The following is a 10,466-nucleotide window of genomic DNA, read 5'->3' as shown; positions in this document are numbered from 1 at the left end:
CAGCCCTTAGCCCCTCAGCACTGACCGGCGCAAAGCAGCGTTGGTGTTAGGCTTTGACCAAAGGTCCGGACGATGCAGAGGAGCAACGTCACAGCTAAGCAGGTCAGACAATGAAACGGTGGCCCTCTTATCTTAAAACCCATCAGCTGTTTCCCATCCCGCCACTCCCGACTCAGGTCACAGCTTGCTGACATCTTCCAGGGATTCCCCCCCAACCCCCGTCTGAAATGCTTGTTCTCCCATCCTCATTCCTAGCAATTTAGCACCCCACCCCAGCAAACCAGCTATGTCTCCCATTTCTGAGCCCGCCCAGGCAGCTTGCTAAACTAAGGGCACCTATCAGCCCAGGCCTCACAACCTTCCGCTGCAGTGTCTCTTTTAACAAGCTACACCCGTTCTCAGACAGTGCTTTCTTGCCCACCCACGTAGAGAAATGGACAAAGAATGATAGGAAGATTTATTCCTCTGGGATTTTTTTCTTCTTCCCTATGAGTTTGGTCACTTTTCTACCTCATCATTTTTAATCTGTGAAAGCCAATCTCAGACAGGTTTTAGATGGTGAGCATGTGTTACAGGTTTACCATAAACTGGTTAGCAAAGGAACCAGTCAAGGAAAACAAAACACAATAGATTCCTCCAGTATCCTGGGAGAAGCTGTGTAATAAAGTGACTGGCAGCACAAACACTAAAGCCAGACTCACCTGGTTTCAATCCAAGTTTTGTCCCTTTCTAGCTGTGTGACCTTGAGCAAGGTGATTTAACGTCTCTGTGCCTCGATTTCCTCATCCGTGAACAATGGATAATAACAGCACATACGTCATAGGGTTGTTGTTGTGCCTGAAATCTAATTGAATTCAAATTAAGTGAATTAATATGTGTAAGCTACTAGCACAGTGCCTGGCACACAAAAAGCATGAAAGACTGTTAGCTATTGTTATTATGAGCAAGTTTATATAGGAGAAGAAAAAGGAATGTTAGATAAGGTTGGTTAACTATGTACAGGTCTGGTTAGCTTTACAGGGCCGTAAAGCTGTCACATTCATATCAGCTGCATGGGTTAAACCTGGGTCATACCAACTAGGACAGCCCTCAAATTACCAGGTGTGGACTGTTAATCAGAAATGCCAGCTGCAGAAGTTGCGTGGGGTTTTGTGTGTGTGTGTGTGTGAGTCTGGGATATCTTTCTTTCCCAGACTTCAGCCTGCAGCCCTGTGATTATCAGGAACATCTTTTAATCAAGCAGAGCCTGGGGAATGGGAGGTGGCAGAGGATGAGAGAGCTGGGGAGCCTGTTCCATCACTGCCAGGTGATACTGGCAGGGCTGGTAGAGGGCTTTGCTGCCACTAAGAGATGGCCAGGAGGTGCTGCTGTGCAGTGAAGCCTGGGACTGGGCGGCTGAAAGGCTCCTCTGTGGTCCTGGCTATGGGAACAGCTCTCAAGGGCCAGCCATGGTTTCTGGCCACTGGCCACACTGTCTTCTGAACCCTTGGCCTGTGTGGAGCTCCTTCCCTGAGTTCCCAGAGCCCTGTCAGGTCCCAGAATCCTCTGCCCAGCCTTCTGCTGGCCTGAGTGTCCTGTGGAGGAAGGGAGGCAGGACTGCAGGAGGACCCAGCCAGGCTGAGCTGGGAGCCAAAAGGGGCTTGGCAACTTGTCGAGAACTGGCACAGTGCCTCCGTGGCAGCCCCCTACTCCACCCAACCCGCCGGAGCCACTCAGGACCTGACACAGTATTCAGTTAATAAAGCCATGTTGATGTTGCCTGGTAAAAGTAAACCCAAGACACAAGGTCACCTGACATTTAGTAGTTCTATCCAATAGAAATATAATACGAGCCGTATGTTTTTTAAAAATTTTCTAGTGGACACGAAAAAAAGAAGAAAACAGGTGGAATTAAATTTTAATATATTTAATTTAACCCAATTTATCCAAAATATTGTTTCATATGTAATCAATATATGAAATTATTAATGACATATTTTACATTCTTTTACTTCAAGCTAAGTCTTTGAAATCCTGTGGGTATTTTACACTTCTTGCACATATTCATGCCAACTAGCCACTGCAAGGGAGGGAAAAAATCTTCCTCTACCCTCCCAGGTTCAGCTGCAGAGGCCAGAGAATTAAACTGACAAAGGACAGATTAACAGGAGAAAAAAGTGTATTTCATATGCACATAGGAGCCAACAAAGGAAGTAATTGGCCCATTAAATGATTAAAGTTAAAGGTTTACAAACCTAACTTAGGGAAAATGGAGGGGAAATAATGGCTTCTATGGGGAAAAAAAAAAACCAAATAGATTTCTTTAGGAATGATAAATGGGTTTTTAGGAGAACCAACATAAGAAAGTTTGTGATAATACTTGTCTATACAAGTATGAAAGGTCTCTCGTCTTCTTCAGGGCCGTGAAACTCCCCTGGAGAGGGGATTTATGGTAGCTTCGTTTTCCCAGAAGTTGCTGCTTTTCGTCAGATAAGGGAAGCTCCCAGGAGGCTTTTTTCTGCATCTGTTGAATCTCAAATATCTTCAGCTTAAAATGATCTTCATGCCAACTCTGGGGTTCCAAGTGAGTCCCCAAACTACACTTCAAGGGCTCAACAGGCACAAGTGGCTAGTGGTTACCTTATTGGACAGCGCAGGTGCAGAATCACCAAATCGCTGGGTGCCGGGACCGGGCAGCTCCTAGAGATCGGGCAAGCATCCCTTCTGCTGCCTCCATGACCTGTTCTGGCCCACACCTGCTTGAGTGTCTGCCAGGGGCGGGGGCCCACAGCCTCCTCAGGCAGCCTGTTGCTCGGATCAGGCTCCGAGGTGCAAGCTGTCGATATTGAGCGGCAATTTCCCCCACTGGTTGTGCAACCCAATACCTTTTCCAAAGCGCTGGCACAAACCCGCTGTGAGGGTGGCGGGCAAGTCTTCCTGTTACCCAGAGGGTCGGTGTCCCGCAGCAAGTCGGGAGAGGGAGATGCTAGGATACTACAGAGTCATCCTTGCTCTGCGCGGCTGAGTGGTCCCCCAGACCCCTTGGAGAGGAGGGTCTGCGTTCTGGGACACCTGGCTGTGCGAGCACCCACTACACCGCTAAAGTAGAAAGCCCGGCTCCAAGCCACAGCCAGCTCGGTCGGGGGCGGCCCCTCGCCCTGGGCTCAGGGCGCACCTCTCCTTCCCCCAACTGGGAGGCACAGAACCCTAACGCAGCCTCCTGTTTTCACAGGTGGGGAAACTGGGGAGCAGTTCTTGTGCTGCCACGGCGTAGTCCCTTCCCTCTAGCTGAACCGGTGTCAACGAAGTCCCAGGGGCCTCCGGAGAAAACCTGGAGGCCTTCCTGGCCTGGGGGGCCCGGGGAGGGAGGCTCCTCGCCGGCCCTCTGCTCCTCGGACACAGGCGGCGGGCGAGCGAGGGCCGCGGGGACCTGCTGGCCGGGCGGGAAGCTCCCGGGAACCGTGATGTAACTCGGCGCCCGGCTTGCAGGAGCAGCCCCAGGCGTCGCCTAGGCTTGTTTACCCGAGTCCGCAGTTTACCGGGGGTGGAGCCATAGCTGGCTCGGCCCCGCCCCCGGCGTGCCCCGCCCCGCAGAGCCCCCATACCCCTTGCTGGGCGAGCGAGGCTCCCTCCTCCGTGGGATTCCGAGGTCCGGAGCCTCGGAACTGAGCTCCAGGGCTTTGGTCTTCTTTCAGTCTTAGACGTTTGAAGACCCGAAGCAGTGGCGGTGCCAAAGGGGTGACTCTGAAAGGGCCTGAGCCCCCAAAGCAACTCACAATAGCATTAAAACTAAGTAAAAAGCTGGAGCTTGCTCTGCCCACGCAACTTCAAGACGAGGGCCCGTCTACCTAAACGTACTAGCGTCTCCCCTGCAGTGGTAGCAAGTCCCTGCATCTCGCTAGGTGTCAAGTTTCCTCATCTCTACGATGGGGAGCAGGCTTCTTCCATACGATGCATTGCCATGACAGTCTCTGATTCTAGGCATTGTGGGGTGCACTTCTTTGGGCCTTCCAAAAGTCGGCCTCCGGGGAAAAAAAACTCCAGTATTTCCCGGGGGCCCTTCCTAATTTTGCTGCCATGGAGATAGAGTTTGCTCTTGATTGGGAAAAATTGCTAACACCCTGGAGGGCTGAAGGGCAGAACTGCCTAGGGGCTGGGACTCAAGGTGGCCTCCAACCTCTCTAGCTGCAGCCCCTCCCAGCCCCATTCCCAGGCCTGGCTCGCTGGGGCCAGTGGAGTGCCTGTGTGCCCAGCACCCAGCCCAGCTGAGCTCTCAGGCCAGACTCAGGCCTCCCACCCGCAGAGGAGAGGCAGAAGTCGAGACAATGTGTGGCTGGATGACAGTGGGTCTGGATGGAGCCCAAGGTTGGGGCACTGCTGATGCCAACAAGAACTCCAGCAGCTGTGATCTGTGCTCACTGCCAAGGTTTTCCCACCCATACTCTCAGTTCCCTGGTGAGGCAGGCAAGCTGAGTCCAGATAAGGCAGCTGAGGCTCAGAGAGAACAGGGTAGCCTCACATCACCCAGTGAGTTGGTGCCAGAGCTGCAACTAGGCCCCAGACCCCTGTTTTACTCCCACTCCTGAGAAGGACCCAGACCCCTCATGCTCCCACTCCTGAGAGGGCATGAGCCCTGTGAGCAGGAGCAGTCCAGGAGGGCTTCCTGGACTGGAGGCCAGGTCCGAGCTAGGTAAGGCAGGAGGGTCAAGATTTGAGGAGGGTGTGAGATGGGAAGTGCTCCCTGAGCTGGGAAGTAAGAAGAGAGGGGAGGTTTCCCTGGGGAGAGAGCAGCCCTCCGGAGCTGTAAGAAGCGAGGGTATGAGAGGTCTGGCCAGAGAGGAGGGTCTGGGGGTCAGTCGGGGACTAGCAAGTAATAGTCCAGGCCAGTGAAGTTCAAGGGCAGTTCTTGAGTAGGGGGGTGCAGCAGACCAGATGCAGGATCAAGACTGTCGGTGTTGGGGGTAAGCTTTCCCATCCTGCCTCCACTTCAGGCTCTCCCATTTCCCAGCCCTTGGGCATGTTCTCTTCCCTCTGTGGGCCTCAGTTTCCTCATCTATAAAATGGGGGTCATCTCCCTATTCAGCTCACGGCTGAGAAGGTGCTTTGTGATTGGACTTTACATACTTGAGGGTGTGAGGGACTTGTATACAATTGTGACAAAGCAAATGGGGTCAGGGAGGACTCTTTGAGGGGCTTTTCCTTCTCCTGGATTCCCTGGCTCCACAGGAAGAGGCTCCATACACTTGCTTCCCTGAACCCTGCCAGCATGTCTGGGAGGCCCCTGGGCTTAGCAAATATTTGTGCCTCTGATCTAGTCGGTGGCTGCCAGAACATTCTGTCCTGCCGCCCATTCGTCTAGGCCTCTGCCTCAGGCCATGAGGATCCTGAAAGAAGACAAAAGTGTAGGGTTGGGACTTCTGGGTCCTTCCCCCTCACCCCTCCTGCCTTTTCCTCCTGATCCCCTCATCCCAGTTTAGTCTTGAAGTTCATAACCCTGTGCTAGGCACTGTGCAAAGGACAGGGGACAGGTGGCTCTAAAGAGCCTCTCCTAAGAGCTAGGACCTTGGGCCCAAATCTGAACTCAGTAGCTGTTCTGCTGTGTGGTCTTGGGTGAGTCCATTACCTCTCTGAGCTTGTTTCTTCATCCCTGAAATGGTGGTGAAATGGTTTGGGTCAGTGCCTGGGCACTTAGTGAGTTGTTTTTTTCCCTAGCCTTCCTTCCCTGGCTCTGTACTGTCCCCCTAGAAGTTTGGGCCTGCCCAGTTTCGCCAATAATAATAACAAGAGTAAGAAGTTTCCAACATGATTGAGTGCTCTGTGCAGTGGTGTGCTGGTAAATGTTTAACAACCAGCTCTAAGAAAAAAAGGTCCTGGTTTGCAGCATTTGCCTGATTTCTGTCTTGTTAATATTATCACCAGGCCGCTTTCAAGCTTCCAACATGACATCACTGAACACGGAGTTGGGAGCCGGTGAGAGCTGGCTCCAGCACAACACTGCATACAGGATTAGCTACGTTATTCGCCAGGCTCAGTGCAAAATGAAAAAATCGCAGGGTCCCTCGTTCGAAAAGCAGGGAAAAAGCTAAAGCTTTTTCCTTCTTTCTGCGATTTCTCTCTCAACCCATCCTAATGCTCGTTTTATTTATTTAATGTCACACTCCTTCCAGCATGGGGATACTCACAGGACAAGTGCAGACCCTCACAGGTGGGCGGTGGGGTAGGCAAGTCCCAAGACTTGGCACACACGTATAGGATCCACTGACTTCCAGGTTGTCCCTCATATCAGCCACCAGGCACGTGCTCCAGGAAGTCGAGTCAGGCATGTTGCCTTCCCAAAGGCCCACAGTCCCCACCCACGTCCCAACCTTCAAGCCAGGCTATGCGAGGCACCCATATGGGGATGGGAAAGAGGCTTGCCCTGGCCAAGCCACCCCACTGAATGCACCATATTGCTGCCTGACCAGAGAAAGGTGGCCAGTGGTTGCAGGGTAGAGAGGAGGAGAAGGCCAGGTGAGGCCAGGTGTACCAGAGGATAAGAACGCGTTCTAAAGAGGCAGGAAGGTGGCAGGAGGTAGGACAGTGCTGTGAGCAGGAAGCCTCAAGCCCCTGGCACTGGCTCCATTACTCCCCTGGACTTTCCTTACAAGACACAAATTCAAAGATAAAATTATGAAAAATTTCAAGATGCCGATCAATCTCAGTGCATTTAACCAAGCTAGGTGTCCTTCTGAGTGCAGGACCCTGTGGGCTGTCCTGGTCTCAGACCCATGAAGCCAGCTCTGACTGTATGTGTCATCCAAGTGAGAGAGGAATGGCCCTACAGGGTCCTCCCTCAGGAACTTCAGTCCTCAAGTCGAGATACCTGGGGATCCTGGGCCAAAGAGAGGCCAAGGAGACTTGCAAACCCTCTCTCTTCAGAGAGAAATCTCCACCACCTTGGGGGAAGCTTGACAGGGCATTGCAACTGGGCAAAAACTTGTTCAACAACAACAAAACTACAGCCTGTTATGGAACATTTATCATCAATGATCTGCATGTCTCTTATATTTGCATTGTGCCACTTTCCTCTTTTTGTAAAGACTTTATAAAAATGTGTCTTTTGCTTCTAAATGAGTGAAAGATAACACTTTCAAACATCCAATTCACTGCCCATCTGAACAACATATAATTGGTTGCATTCATTGGTCTATGGAGTACCCACAACTGTAAAAGTTTTCTCTATACTGATATTTGTCCTGGGGATTGAAGCCAAAGATTGACTCAGTTTTAGCAAATTTAGAGCAGCAGGTTCTTGGCTTAAAAAAATATTTCCACTTGCCAAGAATGGTTGCTTGTTCCTTTAAGGAGAATGACCACGGGGTCCCAGGCCTCTACTTCCTGATGATGAGAATTTGGAAGGGGCACTTTTCACACCACACCAGCCTCAGACGAGGGTGTTATGGTTTAATTTCTCAGGAGTGGCCATATGCCCCAGGGGGCAGCTGCTGGAAGGGACATCTCATCAGGGAGGAGGGCCGCAAAGTGAGGGCAAAGGATGAGAGGACCCCACAGCTCTGTCCAGGTGATGCCCCATCATGGGGGCCCAGGATCAGCCCATGAGCTCTCGGGCTATGCTGCACTGAGGAGGGGCAAGGGGGCCTCGCTGTTCCAGGTGAGCCCTCACATGCACACACAAATAACCAGGCGGGAAGCCACCCAGGTACCTTAGCCAGAAGTGCATTGTGGTGCATTGGCTATAAACTACTTTATAGCATATTGAGAAAACCTGACGATTAAGGAACAATGGGCGCCCCTCCTAGCATGTTCTTCGATTGACCTCCTCGTAGAAATTCAAACCATAGTGTTTTGCGTCTAACCCAGGGCCCTTTGGTGTTCTTGGGCAAGGTCCAGAACACATCTGAGCCCCCGTTTCTCCATCTGTAAAATGGAAAAGTGATGCATGTCTTCAAGGTTGTGGTCAGAATTAAACAGGATGCATGTGTGTGTGTGTGTGTTTATGTTTATATGCCAGACACAAAGCTGGTGCTACAGTAAAAGATGGCAATACGGGTGGCTATTATTATTATTACTATTGGCAATCAAATAGTAGAGACAGGGTCTGATTCACTTCTGGGTCCCTGGTACACCACAGGTGGTACTGGGGAATGTGAATTCAACTACTGGGCCTTGGCTGGGCTACGACTTGAGAATGGCTCACGGGGGTGTGGTCACAGGCAGCAGAAGATGGAGGTGTGAGTGAGCTGTGCTGGGCCCTCAGCGGCCTTTCCCCCCTAAGAAACAGTCAGAACTGGAGTAAGGAGGCCTGTAGGGGAAAGGTCATCCTCAGCAAGCGCTCTCATTTCACAGATGGAGAAACTGTGTCAATCTGCCATGAATGTATTACACTAATTCCACTGGCTTCAAAGTAACTTTGGAATCCAAACAGAATAGCATCTGGGGGTACAAATCTTGGGTGCTTGCTCAGATTCCCCTAACAATCTGCTTTATTCCACCTTTCCCAGCCTTACTTCTCTTTTCTTCACCCTTGCTACCCTGGGCTTGCACCTCCCAAATAAAGTATTAGCACCTTAATCCTTGCATAAAGCTCTGTTTTTCAGAGGACCCAGGATAAGATGGGCAGCATTTCCAAATTATTTGTATTTATTATAGGATTATTCAACATAAAAGATCCCCATATAGAATTATTCCATCTATTCAGATAAAAGTCTCTATGAATACGTACACCACACATACACATTTCTTTGAGCAAGAGTAGAAAGACCACAGTACCTTGAGCTCCAGGTGGATGCCTGTGGTGATCCACTTGCTGGTACAGATGCTCTCTCACCAGCAGCGGTGGCTGCCTAGGATGTTATTCTGCATCAGATCTCATCTGAAGCTCTTCATAGCAATACGCAGAGTCTCCTGCCAGAGATTTGCCTTTTATTTCAAACTTTTTTTGCATATTGCTGATAAATAGAGCAAGGGGGTAAGAAAGCTCTGGGTCCTTATACTCTGCAGTGGGGAACTCTCTTTTTGTAATTGGTTCCTATGGAGTTTTTTCCACACCAACAACAAATTCTCCAATGCCAACTGGGCGCCCAACAATTTAATGCAATTCTCACACTATCTACCTGGAGTTAGTGTCAGATCCTACAAGTTGAAGGGCTTAGTCCTATAAGATTAACCTACTTGAGATGCCAGTTGCAAATGGGGTATCTGGGGGTACCCATACTCCTGCTGGGCTGACTACAAATTCAGGAGTTCCCACAACTCCTCCCTCCCAAGTTCAATAATTTGCTAGAATGACTCACAGAACTAAGGTTTATTTTAAAGGATCAAATAAACCAAATGGAAGAGATGTATAGAGCAAGGTATGGGGCAGGGGGGCGGGGGGTGAGATGGGAGCTTCCATGCCCTCTCCAGGGTTGTCACCCTGCCACACCTTGATGTATTTACCAACTTAGAAGTCCTCTGAACCTCACTGGTTAAGAGTTTTTATAATCCAATCACCAGGGCCCCTTCCCCTTCCTGGAGGTAGAATGAGGTGGGTGGAGTGGAAAATTCCCATTTCCTAATCACATATTTGGTCTTTCTGGTGACCAGTCCCCATCCTGACATTATCTAGAGGCCCCACACTGAGTCACCGCATTAACCTGAGTTCAGGTGAAGTCAAAGAAGCCTGTTATGAATAATAAAAGACATTCCTATCACTCAGGAAATTACAAGGGTTTTAGGAGCTCTATGCCAGGAATAAATAAATATATAGATATATTTAAATTTATACATACATTTATATAAAAATATATTTAAATAATAAATATATATAATATAGAGCTATATTACATGTATATTATATATAGAATATTATTTCACATATAAAATATATTCTATAATATTATATGTTATAGTATAAATATCATATATAATACATAGCATTTTTATCACACCACAGTTCCCCTCAGGGCACTGCCATTCATTTGTTTGCTGCGATTGGCTACATGCAAATTAACTAAGCTTTTAGGTGTGGCTCTTGACAGGTTTAGCAAACATATGCTGGTTCTGCAACCCCTTCACACTTGGCTGTAGGTCTGATAGATATGCAGATTAGGCAGCCTTCATATGTTGATGCTGATAAGATGTTGTGATCACCATATCACTGGAACTTGGGAGTCATAATTCATGAAGTCATATAGTCCACATTTTGAGTATACTCTATATAGTTTACACCCTCTCCTTGGATCCTCTAGACTGAGGATCAGGCAGATGAGAGATGAAGGCACTGAGCCTCAGAGAGAGCAAGCGACTGGCCCAAAGGTCCACAGCCAGGCAGTGGCAGAGATGGGTGGAAAACACTCAGCCCAGAACCCCTCCCTCGGCAGCCAGTGGCTTTTTTCTGTCGCATGACATTCCCTCTGCTAACCCTGTAGACAGGTCACACTCAAGCTGGTCTCCTTCTTGACAGCCTATGTCTTGTGATTGAGGACTGTCAGAGCTAGGAGAGACCT

The sequence above is a fragment of the Balaenoptera borealis genome, assembly GCF_965194805.1.
Source record: "Balaenoptera borealis genome assembly, chromosome: 3".
Lineage (NCBI taxonomy): Eukaryota > Metazoa > Chordata > Mammalia > Artiodactyla > Balaenopteridae > Balaenoptera > Balaenoptera borealis.
The sequence above is the reverse complement of the archived record's forward strand: the minus strand, read 5'-3'. Positions refer to the sequence as shown.